Source organism: Callospermophilus lateralis, chromosome 12, assembly GCF_048772815.1.
Source record: "Callospermophilus lateralis isolate mCalLat2 chromosome 12, mCalLat2.hap1, whole genome shotgun sequence".
NCBI lineage: Eukaryota > Metazoa > Chordata > Mammalia > Rodentia > Sciuridae > Callospermophilus > Callospermophilus lateralis.
The window spans coordinates 21,659,966-21,675,020 of record NC_135316.1 but is presented as its reverse complement, the minus strand read 5'-3'; the positions used below and the strand labels follow the sequence as shown (position 1 = coordinate 21,675,020).

The following is a 15,055-nucleotide window of genomic DNA, read 5'->3' as shown; positions in this document are numbered from 1 at the left end:
TAAATCTTGGTTTCATTCTTGTTTCTGACTGAATGATAAAATATCATAGTTTATTTTTCCATGAATCTATTGATGGATACCTATGCTAATTATATACCTTGGTTGTGGTAAATAGTACCACAATAAAGACTGAAATGGAGTCATAGCTTTATAAGTTGACAGCATATCCTTCACGTATGTACCCTGCAATAACATGACTGTATCATTTTGTAGCTCTATTTGTAGTTTGTTGAGAGACTACCATATTATTTCCATAGTGGCTGTGCTATTTCCATCACCACAAAGAGTGTACAAAGTTTTATCATTCTCCACATCCTCAATAGGCTTGATATTTTCTTCCATATTCTGACTGGAGTTAGGTGGAATCTCAGTGAAATTTGCATTTCCCTGATGGCTAAAGGTACTTTAAAATATATTTATTGGCCATTTCTACTTCTATTGGGAAATTTCTATTTAGATCTTGTGCCCATCTACTGATTGAAATAGTTGTCTCTTGATGTTAACTGTCTTGACTTCTTCACATATGCTGCATATTTATCTTCCATCAGATGAATATCTAGCAAAGATTTTATCTAATTCTGTAGATTTTTTCTGTTGCTGTGTAGAAGCTTTTTAATTTTTCATCTTCTGATTATTGAACTATTGGGGTCTACTTAGGAAATTGTTAACTTTGTCTGTATCTTGCATATTTTGCTGGGTATTATTTTCATACCTTCACAGTTACAGATCCTATATTAAAACCTTTTATCTACTTTGAGATGATTTCCATACAGAGGCACAGATAGTAATCATTTCAATTTTTAAAATGTAGATATTCAGTTTTACCAGAAGCATTCACTGAAGAGTCTCTTTTTTTCAGCAACAAGTATTTTTGATGCTTTGTTTGAGAATCAGATATCTATAGGTGCATGTTTTTATTTTGGGTTTACTATGTTAATCCATTGGTCTACATGCCAGCACCTTTTTTTTGGTTGTTGTTGTTCTTACTATGGCTGTATAAAGTTTTGAATTTGGATATTATAATGCCTCCAGCACTTACTCAGGATTATTTTGACCTGGAGAATCATTTACTTCCATATGAACTTAGAATTTTTTTTTAATTCTGTGGTGAATGGTATTTTGTGTTGAATCTGCAGATTACTTTCAGTAATATGGCCATTTTAAGAATATCAATTCTACCAGTCCATGAACAAGGGAGGCCCTTCCATCTCTCAGTGTCTGTTTAATTTCTTTTTCTTTTTCTTTTTCTTTTCTTTTCTTTCTTTCTTTTTTTTTTTTTTTTTTTTACTATTTTATAGATTTCATTGCAGAGTTCTTTGACCTACCTGGTTATATCTGTTCCTTGGCATTTTACTTGCTTTAAGGCTTCTATAAATGAAATTATGTTCTTAAATTCATTCTCAGCAAATTTGTTATTAGTGTGTTGAAAATAACTACCGATTTTACTAAGTTGATTTTTGTTTCCTGTTGCTTTGTTGAATATGTTCTAATAGTCATTTGGTGAAGTCTGTAGGGTCTTCTAAGTATAAAATTGTATACTCTGAAAAAGGATAATTTAACTTTTTCCTTTCCTATTTGTATCCCATATATTTGTTTCTCTTTCCTGATTGCTCTACCTAAAATTTAAAGTACAATATTGGACAGTGATTGTGGCTATCCTATTTCTTTTCCTGATTTTGAAGGAAAATTGTTCAAATTTCCTCTGTACTCTATAATGATCACTAGGGCTTTGATACAGATTGTCCTTATTTTGTTGAGACAAGATCCATCTACACCTAATTAGCTTGGTGCTCTTACCATGAACAAATGTTAAATTATATCAAAAGCACTTTCTGCACCTATTGAGATGCACCTGTGATTTTTTAATGTATGATTTCATTATGTGTTTTATTACATTTAGATCTCCTTATGTTGAACCATCCTTGTATTCCTGAGATGAAACTAAATTGATTTTGGTGTCTGATCTTTACAATGTGTTCTTGTATCCAATTTGTAACTATTTTATTATAGATTTTACATCTATATTCACTGAGAATATTAGCCTAGTGTATTGTTTTGATTGTGTGTGTGTGTGTATGTGTTATCAGGATTTTGTGATGAGGTAATACTGACTTTATTGAATGAGTTTGAAAACGTTCCTTCCATTTTTATTATATACAATATTTTGAAAAGCAATAATGTTAGTTCTAATTTAAATGTCTTTAAAAATCCGTCAGTCAATCTATCTAATATGTGTGTGTGTGTGTGTGTGTGTGTGTGTGTGTGTGTGTGTGTGTATGTGTGTGTGGAAGGTTTAACATTTCTCAAACTGCTTAATATTGATTTTGGCAGTGGGGGGGTTAGTAAAGCCTCTTGATTCTATTTTGGTGGGTCACGTATTTGTTCATTTCTTTTATGTTTTCCAACTTATTGAAATGCAATATTTCAAAATAATGCCTAATGATCAACTGCATTTCAGTGGTATCTGTTGATGCATGCTTTATTTAGATATAGTTTCATAAATTTAAGTATTCTCTTTCTTTGTGTAAATTTGAATGATGATTTTTCAGTCTTTTCCAATGGCCAACACCTTTTCTCACTGATACTTTGCATTGTTTTTTAGTTTATTTCATTTAGTTCATTCCAACCTTTACTGTTTCCTTATGTTTACTAATTTAGGGGGTGATTTCTTCTTGCTTTTCTAAGATCTTGAAATGTGCCATTAGACTATTTATTTATTTATTTATATTATTTATTTATTTTTCTTTGGCATCAGGAATTCAACCCAAGGGCACTTAACCACTGAGCCACATCCCCAGACATTTTTGAATTTTATTTAGAGACAGGGTCTTGTTGAATTGCTTAGTGCTTCACTAAGTTGCTGAGGCTTCATTGGAACTCTCTATTCTCCTGCCTCAGCCTGTTGAGCTGCGAGGATCACAGAATTAAAAATCTCTAATTTTTTAAATTAAGGCATTCATATCCATAATCTCCCTTCTTAGTAGTGTTTTCATTGTATCCTAAATGATTCAGGATATTTTATTTCAGTTTTAATTTAATTATTGGAATCTTGTAATTTGTTTCTAATTTGTTCAAAGACTTTCCCTTTGTTTAAAAGTATATCATTCAATTTCATGTATTTCAGTCTATTTTTTTTCTTACAGTTTTCAGTTTTATTCTATTATGGTCTAACCTGATGCAAGAAATGACTTGATAAAATTTCTAAAAGATTTGCTTTTAGATCAAGATAATTTAACTTTTTATACAATATCTTAGAAACTAAGTTCTATAATCTGATAAAAAGAGTGTGTATACTCTAGTTAGTGCATGGTATTATAATTCAGATGTGAGGGATCCCCCAGAACATCATGTGTGAGACAATGCAAGAGGTTTAGAGGTGAAATGATTGGGTTATGAGAGCCTTAACCAATCAGTAAATTAGTGCTCTGATAGGGATGCATTGAGTGGTGACTGTAGGCTGGTAGGGTTTGATGGGGGAAGCTGATCACTGGAAGTATGCCTTAGTGTATATATATTTTACTCTTCATGAGTGGAGCCCTCTCTCTGCTTCCTGGAGTGATGTCTTGAGCTGCTTCCCACTGCTGTGTTCTTTCATGACAATATTCGGCCTCACCTTGTCCAAGGATGGAGCTGGCTATTTATGGACTGGGATGTCCAAAACTATAAGGCCCCCAAATAAATTTTTCCTCTCCTAAAACTTTTATTCACAGCAGTGGAAAAGGAGACTAAAATACATGGCATATTCTATATAGCCATCTGTTAAGTCCATTTGATCTATAGTGTAATTTAACTCTGTTGCTAGTTACTGTTTTGTTTTGTGTTATATGATTCATCTGTTGGATTTGAAGTTACCTGTATTTACTTTATTGGGGTCTGTTTCTCCCTTTATCTCTTGTGGTGTTTGTTTTATGAAACTGGATGTTCCAAAGTCTGGTGCCTATATATTAACTTTTTAAATATTTTCTTCATGAATTGCTACTTTCATCAATATATAGTAACCTTCTTTGTCTCTTTTGTCTGATTTGAATTCTATTTATTTGGAGATGCATATAACTACTCTTTTTTGTTTTCATATTTAGTATGTTTTTAATATCATCTTCCTTCATTCAGTTTCTGTGTGTGTGTATCTATGTCAGGTGAGCTTTTGTAAGATGCAAATTTATAGGTCTTTTGATCCAATCAGTTGTCTGTGTCTCCTAATTAGAAAATTAGGAATATTTACATCTAGGGTGATTGTTGAAAGGTATGTGCTAATCCCTGTCAATCTTTCATTTCTCTTCTGATTTTTTTCATTCATTTGTTTGTTTGTTTGTTTTGGTGTAGGCCATGAAACCCAGTAGTATTTTAACAGTGGGCTACATCCCTAGTCTTTTTTATTTATTTCAGTTTTTGAGACAGAGTCTCACTAACTTGAAGGTGTCTTGCTACATTGTTGAGGCTGGCCTTAAAGTACAATCTCATGTAATAGCTGGGATGACAGGTGTGCATCACTGTGCCCATCTTCTTCAAGAGTTCGTGAATAATATATTCTTTCTAATTTATCATATTCTTTTGATGTTTAACTGAATTAACATTTTTTAACCCTTACTAATTCTCTTATTTTCCTTTCCTCTTCTACTGAGATTTTATTCTTTCCTATGTTGTCACAATTGTGTTTGTCTTGCTTCCTCTTTTGTGTGAATAATACCTTTAAGTATCTTCTCTAATGCTTGTTTAGTGCTTATAAATTCCTTTACTTTATGCTTTGTGGAAAAGGTTTTTATTTCTGCTTTGAGTCTGAAGGATAAAACTGCTATATTTAATCATTCAGGGTTGGAAGGATTTGTTTTTGAAGACTTTCAATATATTGCTGCACCTTCTTCAGGCCTTTAGAGATTCCACAGAGAAATCTGCTGCTTTTCTGATAGTTTGGGCTTTTAAAGTGACCGTACTCTTCTCATTTTGAGCTTTCAATGTTTTTTCTTTGTTTTCTACTTTCAGAATTTTTAGGTAATGTGAGGTGGAGAGTTCCATTTTGTATTTGTATGTATTTGGGGTTCTAAATGGCTCCTGCACTTGATGGCCACATCTTTTTGAAGATCTTGGTAATATTCTGCATTAATTAACTGAATAAGTTTTCTATGACATTATCCTGTACCTCCACTTCTTGTTCTGCAGCTATGATTTTTGAGTTTTGTATTTTAATGTATTTCTAATCAGTATGACATAATGCAAATTCCTTCATCATGCCAAGTATTAATTTTAAATGTAGTCTTCTGTTAAAAGGTTTTAAATATTTAATGCTACATTATAACAAGTGTATTCATAAACATTTAAAGAAGTTTTTAAAATATTTCCTCTTATTTTGAAGGGGATGCTAAGTAGCATTAGGTACGTCACATAGCGTACTGTCATACTTTTCTGTTCAGAGTTGGTAGCCATATGAATACATGAATCTGGCATAAACTGGACAGCATATGTGAGGCTATATTTTGAATAAGTCAGTTTTCAAATTTTTACTTTTCAAATTTTAACTGGCATGGATTTCAAAACTGGAAAGTGGGGTTTCTTCATGGATTACACAGTAGAAAATCTTTATGCAACTCATATTATTTTTTCCAGAGTATTTCTGAGAATCTTCCCTAGAAGTGTGATGGTTATGGATGTTGACATGAATATCAAAGAGCAAAGCACAGAGAAGCCAATGGTAAAAACCCTAGAGTGTAAAAAAATTCACTGGAGAGTATAATTGTTAAAAATATGAGCACAAGTGTATTATAATAGTTGAAGAAAAGTAACTGCTAAAATGCATTAATAAAAAAGAGTGCACTGGTAATAGTGGTGTATTTAATCAAGCTTTAGTAACAGCTTCACTTGGTGTGTTTCTAGGGGAACTAAACTGTAGTTCCATATCAAGATATGTTTAGATGAGAAGAAAGCCAGAAAATAAACAAGAGGCAAGGAGGAGATGGAATGAAGAATAAGAAAGGAATAGAATCCAGGGAGTGAACAAAAGAAAGAGAAGCAGGCATATACATTTGATGGAAGGAAAATCACACCATAATAATTGAAAGAGAAAGGGCAAGGTATTTGAAATTGAAATGTGGAAAGAAGGTGTGAGTTTCCAGGACCAAAATTTGTCTCAAAAGTGAAGAAGTCATTCTGTCTTCCTCAATGTTAGAAAGACATTAAAAATTGAAATATACCTAAATGCAGACCTATGTTGTATTTACCAAAAGTAAATATAAACCAATGTAGCCAGCCATGTATGTATATAATTTTATGCCATCTCTAATGTTTTTACTTTACCAGGACAGTAAATATCAGGCAGAAACAGAGAATGTGGAAAAAGTAAAGAACAGTGGTCACTCTTGACATTGCTTGATGAAATTTCCATTTGAAAATTCGTGGCTGTTTACACAGCTTCAAGTTAAGGGGCATAACTAGGAGTAGGCTGTAGCTAGATTCCAAGCTGATAAGTTAAAATATAGGAATAGGAAGTGAAGTAAGTATAGATAAGAACTCTGGAACTTTAATGAATCATCTGTTGGGGACCATGTTCACAGTGCACATTATGATGCAACAGGTTTTTGATGCTATAGTTTTGGTACACTCCCAGGTGCTTCTAATGTTCCTGGGCCTCATAACACAACCTGAATGATAAAGGGATGATTTCCCCTTAGAAAAATCTCAAAGGTTTAGTAATACTTGACTGTACTTTGTAAGACAAATTCCATGCTGTAATGGTCTTTCTGGTTTGGGGAATTTGCAAATGTCTCAGCACCCATCTCTTAAGATTGCCTGCTACTTAGCACAAGTCTCTAAGATTACATCTCACTCCAGTCAGAATGGCAGCTATTAATACAAACAACAATAAGTGTTGGTGAGGATGTGGGAAAAAATTCACACTCATACATTGCTGGTGGAACTTCTAATTGGTGCAGCCAATTTGGAAAACAATATTGAGATTCCCTGGGAAGCTGGGCATGGAACTACCATTTGACAAACCTATCCCACTCTGCAGTCTGTACCCAAAGGACTGTATTGTACAGGGATTGTACAGCATTGTATAGGGACACAGCCACATCAATGCTTATAGCAGCACAATCCACAAGAGCTGAATTGTGGAAACAACATACATGTCCTTCAGTAGATGAATGCATAAAGAAAATGTGATATATATACACAATGGAATATTATTTAGCCTTCAACAAGAATGGAATTATGGCATTTGCTGGTAAATAGATGGAGCTGGACAATATTATAGTAAGTGAAATAAGCAAATTCCAAGGAACCAAAAGCTGAATATTTTCTGATATGTGGATGCTAACCTACAGTAAGGGAGTAGGGTAGGGAAGCATAGAGGAACTTTGGATTGGACAGAGGGTAGTGAGGTGAGATAGGAAAGACAGTAGAATGAACCAGACATTATTACCATATGTGCATATATGATTAAATGACTGGTATAATTCTACATAATGTACAACCAGAAGAATGAGAAGTTATACTTATGTGTAATGTTCAAAATGCATTCTACTGTCATGTATAACTACTTAGAACAAATAAAAAATAAAAAATAAATTTTAAGAATTCTTTATGTAAGAATCACAGCAAATAATCCATTCCTAAAATAATCTAAATTATTTATTAATATAAGTAATCTAAAATAATCTCTAAAATAAATTTGTGATCTATTTCACAGTGTTACTGTGGGTCACTGTAAAGTCTCAATAAATACAAACTCTTAGAATTACATGTTTTTTGTTATTGTTGTTTTTTGTTGTTGTGCTGGTGGAGGTTTGTGGTACTAATGATTGAATCCAAGAATGCTCTACAACTAAGTTACATTCCCATCTCCATTTTCCTTTTTACTTTTTTTCTGGAACATGAACTCCTACTGACTCAGCCTCTTGAGTATAATTCATCTTTTTGAAGGATATACTCTCTGTTTTTGAAGATGCTATAGAAAGAACATGTATGATAATGAGAATATTCTAAAAATTTATTTTCCCATTTAGAACATATTTTATTTTAACTTAAAATATTCACTATCCTAAACCAAATTTTATTCTCAAATGTGATATTCATAAGGTCCAGGCTAAGCAAGTATGGAATATGTTATGAAATGACAGTAAGAGTTTCATGTTCCAGCATATGCTGGAGTGTAACCTGTGTATGCCAATGTAATCTGTCAGATTAGGAGAATGAGTTTAATATGAGTGAGCAATAGAATATAACTATAATACAAAGCACTTCTGCATTTAGGCTGCATTATTACAAAATGGTCTCCCCAATACAAAATAGAAGGGGCCTCTTCTATAAGCAGCCAATCAGGCTATTTTTCAACTATCATTTTTCAGTATTCATCTTCTATAGGATTATGTTAAGGCAGAATATATCCAAAGAAATGTGAGTAGGATGGTGAAAGTGCTTGAACTTAAGCCATATAAGTTATGAGAGAAGAACTGGGAATAATTAGCCTAGAGAAAACAGTGCTTGATTTAGACATGGCTAAATATTTCTAGCTTCTTGAAACTCACAGCTACTTTGTCAAAAACATAATTAGATATATTATTCATGATGTTTCATAATCTATTTTTTTCTCTTAACACATTCAGTGAGTTCATACTATTGGTTATATGTATTTTTATAAATTATTTTTTCCATATGTATTTAAACTTGACTTTCATATTTTATTTGTGTCACTCTAGTGCCTACCGTATTAAAGAGTGGTATATTTTTAAATTCAGATTCAAAGAATGCATGAACTTTCAGAGAGTTTGGAGTCCTTAAACTTATTTGCCTAAATTATGATGTGTGTATCAGCAATTACATAGTTTATACCATATTATACACATTTTCCTTATTAGCTCTGGGACAAATAAACCATATTCCTGTGGTTGGCTAATTATTGTATTTTATTTATTTTTAATTTCTTTTCATTTTGCAAGTTATGAGGCGTGTGTGTGTGTGTGTGTGTGTGTGTGTGTGTGTGTATTCTCACTGTGTGGATAGGTTAGAAAAAAATACATATATATGTAATTTTACTTTCATTCAATTTCTTTCTTTTGCATCTGTTTGTGATTTAGCCTTGTTTTGATTAGGTGGGATATAATTATATATGCAGGCTTGAACTATTTTGATCTTAGATTTGCTTGTTTGTTTGTATATTGGTTTTTGTCCATAATCCCACTTCTTTAGTTTGTGCCCACCCCAATACCAAACTTTCATGTTCCCTGTCCTCTTTTGTCGTTTAATTACTTTTAGTTAATTTTTTTGTAATCGCGTCTTTATAGTTCACATCAGCTACCTATCTCCTGACTCTCTTTTGTTTACTTAACGTATTTCAAACTTTTCTTGCCTTCCTACCCTATTTTCTCTTTACTTAAGAAAATTTAATTCCACTGTCTAATAGAATTAGTTAGTTAATGGAATTCTTACCCCATTCATGTTGTTGTGATTATTGATAGAATACATGACATAGTAAACATCTGATTTTTAATTCTTGATTGAGTTCATGATTTTTTATTTTTTATTTTTGGTACTGATTGTCACCTCAACATTCCTCTATAGGTGACAATTATTGATATAGATGTTAAAGTGGACATGAGACACTGTACATTTGTTGCTAACAGTAAGTCGTGCTATTCCTGGCTCTTACTTCCTGTACGAGGGGCTGGAAAGTGATTGGGATAATTCAAGATCATAGAGTCGAGATCATGCTGCAGAACAATACTCACAACTCAGTCACTTAAGTAACAGCAAATCTCACTCCACACATGATAATCTAGCCCCACCTGAGCCTTCATGTTACTTCAAGGGCAGAGAATTGGGGAAACAAGACCCCCAAATCAAAAAAAAAAAAAAAAAACAAACAGGTTCCAAAGAGGAACAATCAGATGGGCACCACAGGTTGCACTCTGAGATAGATATCTCATAAAGCAAAAAAGATAACTCTTCTCAAGAGGACTTAAAAGAGGAAGGAGAATCCATCTCAACTGATGCACAAGTCCAACCAAGACCTCTGAAAACATGAGGAAATAGGCCAAGAAATCTCCCAAATTCAGAATCTGCCAACAAAGGATCCCACAGATATGGAAGTAGATGAAATTTCAGAGAAAGATTATAAAAAATGATTATTAAAATGTTAAACTAAAAGAAGATCTAAGAAATGAATGAGGAAATCTAACATTGGAGATAAAAGACCACTTCAATAAAGAAATAGAAATATTGAAAAGAAACCCCTCAGAACTCATGGAAATGAAAGACACAAATCACACTTCACAATAGCTCAACTGTGGAACCAATCTAGATGCCCTTCAATAGATGAATGGATAAAAAAATGTGGTATATATACACAATGGAATATTACTCAGCAATATAGGAGAATAAAATCATGGCATTTGCAGGTAATAGGATGCAGTTAGAGAAGATAATGCTTAGTGAAGTTAGCCAATCCCGAAAAAACAAATGGCAATTGTTTCCTTTGATATAAGGAGGCTGATTCACAGTGGGATAGGGAGAGGGAGCATGGGAGGAATAGAGGAACTCTAGATCGGCCAGAGGGGTGGGAAGGGAAGGGAGGGGGCATGGGGTTAGAAATGATGGTGGAATGTGATGATGATTATTATACAAAGTACATGTATGAAGACATGAATTGGTGTGCAAAAACTTTGTATAAAACCAGAGATATAGAAAATTCTGCTCTATATGTGTAATAAGAATTGTAATGCATTCCAGTGTCATATTTTTAAAAAATTCCACTGGAAACCATCAACAACAGATTAGATTGCATAGAAAACAGAACATGAGTCCTTGAGGACAGAACTACAACTTCAGGCCTCCAAGACAGGGTAAAGGCTCTTAGATGGATGTGTTCTGGCAGCCAGCATGGAAGTTGCGGGATCATGTGCTGGGGGACTCACTAATTCTGAGGGAGAAATCACTCAACCAGAGGGCTGAAAGTTCAAGGAGGGATCAGAGGCCCAAAGGGGTGACTGAGCCCCTAGTGGCAAGTTCCTAGTCAAAACCCAGGCCAGGACTCTATGTTTAAGGCAGAGCACCAAGGGTGGCAGGAAGCCTGCTCAGCCTGAAATTCTGAATGCTTTTATCATAATTGAACCCATAAACACTCCAGGACATTCAGCTGGAAGGTGGATGGCCATAGAGTGGTTTTTGGAGTGGAGGTGAGGTCTCTTTGAAGCTTTAGCAATGTCTTCATAGTTTAGAAGCCTAGGCTTTGGCTTGGGCCAATCCTAGGGTTAGGTGGTAGGCAGCTTGGCTTCCCCCACTGGCCAAGTCTTCAACTGCACCATAGATATGCCTGTGGAGGTATCCAAAGCTGTGGAAGAAGGTTCACTGCATTGTTGGAGAAAGAAAATTGAAGCCATGGAATCAAGGTTCAGATCCAAGAATACAAGACTTAAAAAATATTATACTGATCTGGAAAAAGGATGAAGCATCACAGCTTCAAATAAACCTTCAATCTACAAGATACCAAAATCAACTGCAACAGAAACAGGTAGAAATCAGCCATCGTCAAGCAATCCATATGGCACTACAGGAGCAGTTGTTGACCCTGTAGTCAGCTACCCAATCAGTACCTTCAGGAGCAGGTGGTGTACCAGCAACCAGTGCACCTTGTTCATTTGGTTATAGAGTCAGCCAATATTTTTCACCTTTCTGTGACAATGCCAAGGACGTTAGTGACATAATTTCATCACAACAGGAAATGAACAGATTGTCAAATTAAGTTTTAAGACTTGAATGTGAAGTTGGCCATTGGAGGCTTAATGGCAGGCACAAGGAAAACATGATTCATATCAAAGTGAAATCTGCAAACTACACCATACTATTAAGGTACTGGAACAAAACTGAAGTCAGAACATGGATCATCACCAACATGAAATGTCCATTTTGCAGAATGCACATCAACAAAAACTGGCAGAGTTAAATCACCAGCATCACCAGGAGTCAAATGACTATGAAGGACAGATTGCAGAACTTGAAAAGCTGTTACACCAAGGTGACTCAAGAGTTACAGTAACTGATGAGTCTCAAGTCTGGGAGATGCAAAACACTATTCAGGTTCTACAAACTGAAAAACTAAAGTCCATAGGAAGAATCAAAGAACTTGAGGATACAATAAAAGAAAAAAAGAAAAAAAAATTATCTTCTGGAGAACATGACAGAGATGTCCTGAAGAGAGAAAAAGAGAAGCTCAGTGTAGAAAAGTGACAAATAATTGAAGAGTGTGAAGACTTGAAACAGGAATGTAGCAAATTACAGCCTTCTGTGATGGAGCAGAGTGATCCTGTGGCAGAAAAGGCAATAATTCCTCCACAGAGTTCATCAGTGGGAGAAGTGTTCAGACTACAGCAAGCCCTGTCTGATGCTGAAAATGAAAGACTGAGACTGAGTAATTTAAGACAAGATACCAGTCTTGCTGAAGACAATCTGAAACTTCAAAAGCATGTCCAAGTTTTAGAAAAAGAGAAGTCATTATTGAGTCAAGAAAAGGAAGAACTTCAGATATCACTTTGCAAACTGAGCTGGGAATATGAAGTCATTAAAAGTGTGGCTTCAATAGACATGAATTTGAGTGCACAAATATATGACTTAACACTGAACTTGGAGGCTAAGGAGCAAGAACTGAATGAGAGTATTAATAAAAAGAAAATGCTGTTAGCCCAGTTAGAAGAACTGGACAATGAGCACTGTGAAGCTACAAAGCACGTAAATTTGATAATAGATGAGTTATCAAAACATCAAAATAAAGGAGATGGTCTAATCAAGAAGTTGAAACAAGATCTGGATGATAAAAAAGAGATAGTTCATCAAATTGAGGAGGATAATATGGACATAACTAAAAAGTTGCATGTACAGAAAGAAAAGTTAACTGAGAGTGCGCTGAGCCTCCATGATTTGCATTTAACCAAGCAGAAGCTTGAAATTAAAGTCAAAGATTTAGTAGGTCAGCTAAGTCAGTCACAAAAAAGTAGTTTAGACATCCAATAGGAAAACCTGGAACTTAAGGAACACATTAGCCAAAAGGGGGAGGAACTATGTAGAGTTCAATACGAGTTAAGTATGCTGTTAATGAAGACTTTAACAGTAATTTTAAGGATAACTTGCTTAAAGACAAGGAAATCAAAATTACTAACTTGAAGCAAATTCTTGCAGAAGTAGAACAGCTAAATGAAAATTTGTAAAAAGTTGCTTTTGATTTCAAAATGGAAAATGACAAGTTGATTTTAGCATGCGAAGATGTAAGGTATCAGTTGGAAGAATCTATTGCTGGTAACAACTAAATTTCTCTAGAAAAAGACACTATTATGGAGATGCTCAAAAGAGGGAAATAACAGATACAAGTAGAACTGTGTCAGAGTAAAAAGAGACTGTTGGAAGAAGCAAACAATTACAGGCAGACCATTCAGGAACTCTCAAATATATATAATTGGAATACCTCTGCCTTACAGCTGGAACAGAAGCATGTAGTGCAACTCAGTGAAGAGAAAGACTTTGAAATAGCAGGACTCAAAAATAATACTGAGAAAATGGCTACTGATCAAAAAGAAACTAAGGAAATGTTGGCATCTCATTTAGAAGAACAGAACCAATTGATGCAACTTATAAATGAGAAAGAAGTTTTTATTGACCAACTCAAACAAGAATGTTCAGCACTGCAAAAGGATTTAGATAAATGTTCTCAGGTCTTAATACAAAATGAAACTTTAAGGCAGACCATAGAGCCAAAAGACAGAAGTCTCAGCTCCATGAAAGAAGAAAACACTCATCTGCAAGAAGAATTGGAAAGACTTAGGGGACAGCAGAATCGGGTTGTAACTGTGGCTGAGCCTAAAACCCTCAATAGTATCACAGAACTAGAATCTGGGGTATCTCAACTGAATATCAAGAATCATCTGGAAGAGGAAGTTACACATCATCAAAAGGTCATTGAATATCAAAACCAGAGTCAAATGCAACTACTTCAGTCTCTACAGGAGCAGAAGGAGGAAATGGATAAATTTAAATACCAGTATGAACAGATGAAGGCTGCACAACACAACTGTTTTTAGAAAAAGTTGAGGAAATTAAAAATTTGCAGAAAAACATTGAGCAAATAAAAGCCCAGGGGCATGAAGAGAGACAGGATATTCAAACAGAGAATGCTGATAGTTTTCAAGCTACAAAAGTGAAAAGCCTTAATATAGAAAATGGGAGTGAAAACCATGCCATACGTAAAGCCAAAATGGAAAAAATTTGTGAAAAGAATCAAAGAATGAGTACTTGAGATTAAACTTCAGAATTCAAAGAATATATCTTTAACCAAACTGGTTGATCAGCTGTCTAAAGATGAGGTTGAGAAACTCACTCAAATTATCCAGAATAAAGACATGGAGAGACAAGCTCTTCATGCTAGAATGTCTCTAGTTCCATAAACCTAGGATGTCCTTGACCTACAGCAGCAACTCCAGACCTTCATTATGGAAAAGAGAACAAGGATTAGCATTTTGAATGGGAAGATCCAAAAGTGACCCCAACATACCTTTGAGACCAGCTGAGCAAACTGGGTTAATAGTTCTGTTTCAGGACATTTTGTTCAACTTCTGGAAACAGAATCTCATCCAGCTATTCTACCACCCAAACTTTCTGATCATACCATGAAACTTTTAGATTAACCAGGAAGGAGAAATCAAGGTGTAAAACTACCAGGAAGTTTGAAAAATGCACCAGAATCCAGAGCTGATAGAAGAACCATTCTTGGCTCCCCATTTGGAAGCCATGACTCTTATTAACCCAGAAGGACTTGGTTGGACCTGGTGGACTTGGGCATGTTCATTTGACCTGTACACTGTTGCCAGTGCCCCTTGACAAGAGCCCCAGAGTTGTACTAAAGGACCTTTTAAGGCCATACTGATTCTCAAACCACAGATGATTTAGCACGTTAAAGGATCCATAAAAACAAGGAACTTTTTCCTTTTGGAAAAAAATGTCATATATTTGTAGAAAAAAGATAAAGAAAATAACCTGATATATAGAGTTACCAGGCTTTGTTTTTGTTTTTATTTTTTTG

At 34.6% G+C, this 15,055-nt stretch overlaps 1 pseudogene; it reads left to right on the top strand.

Moving 5' to 3' along the window:
- Positions 1 to 11,190: 11,190 nt before the first annotated feature.
- On the top strand, positions 11,191 to 14,516 carry LOC143642379 (thyroid receptor-interacting protein 11 pseudogene; annotated as a pseudogene).
- Positions 14,517 to 15,055: the final 539 nt, after the last annotated feature.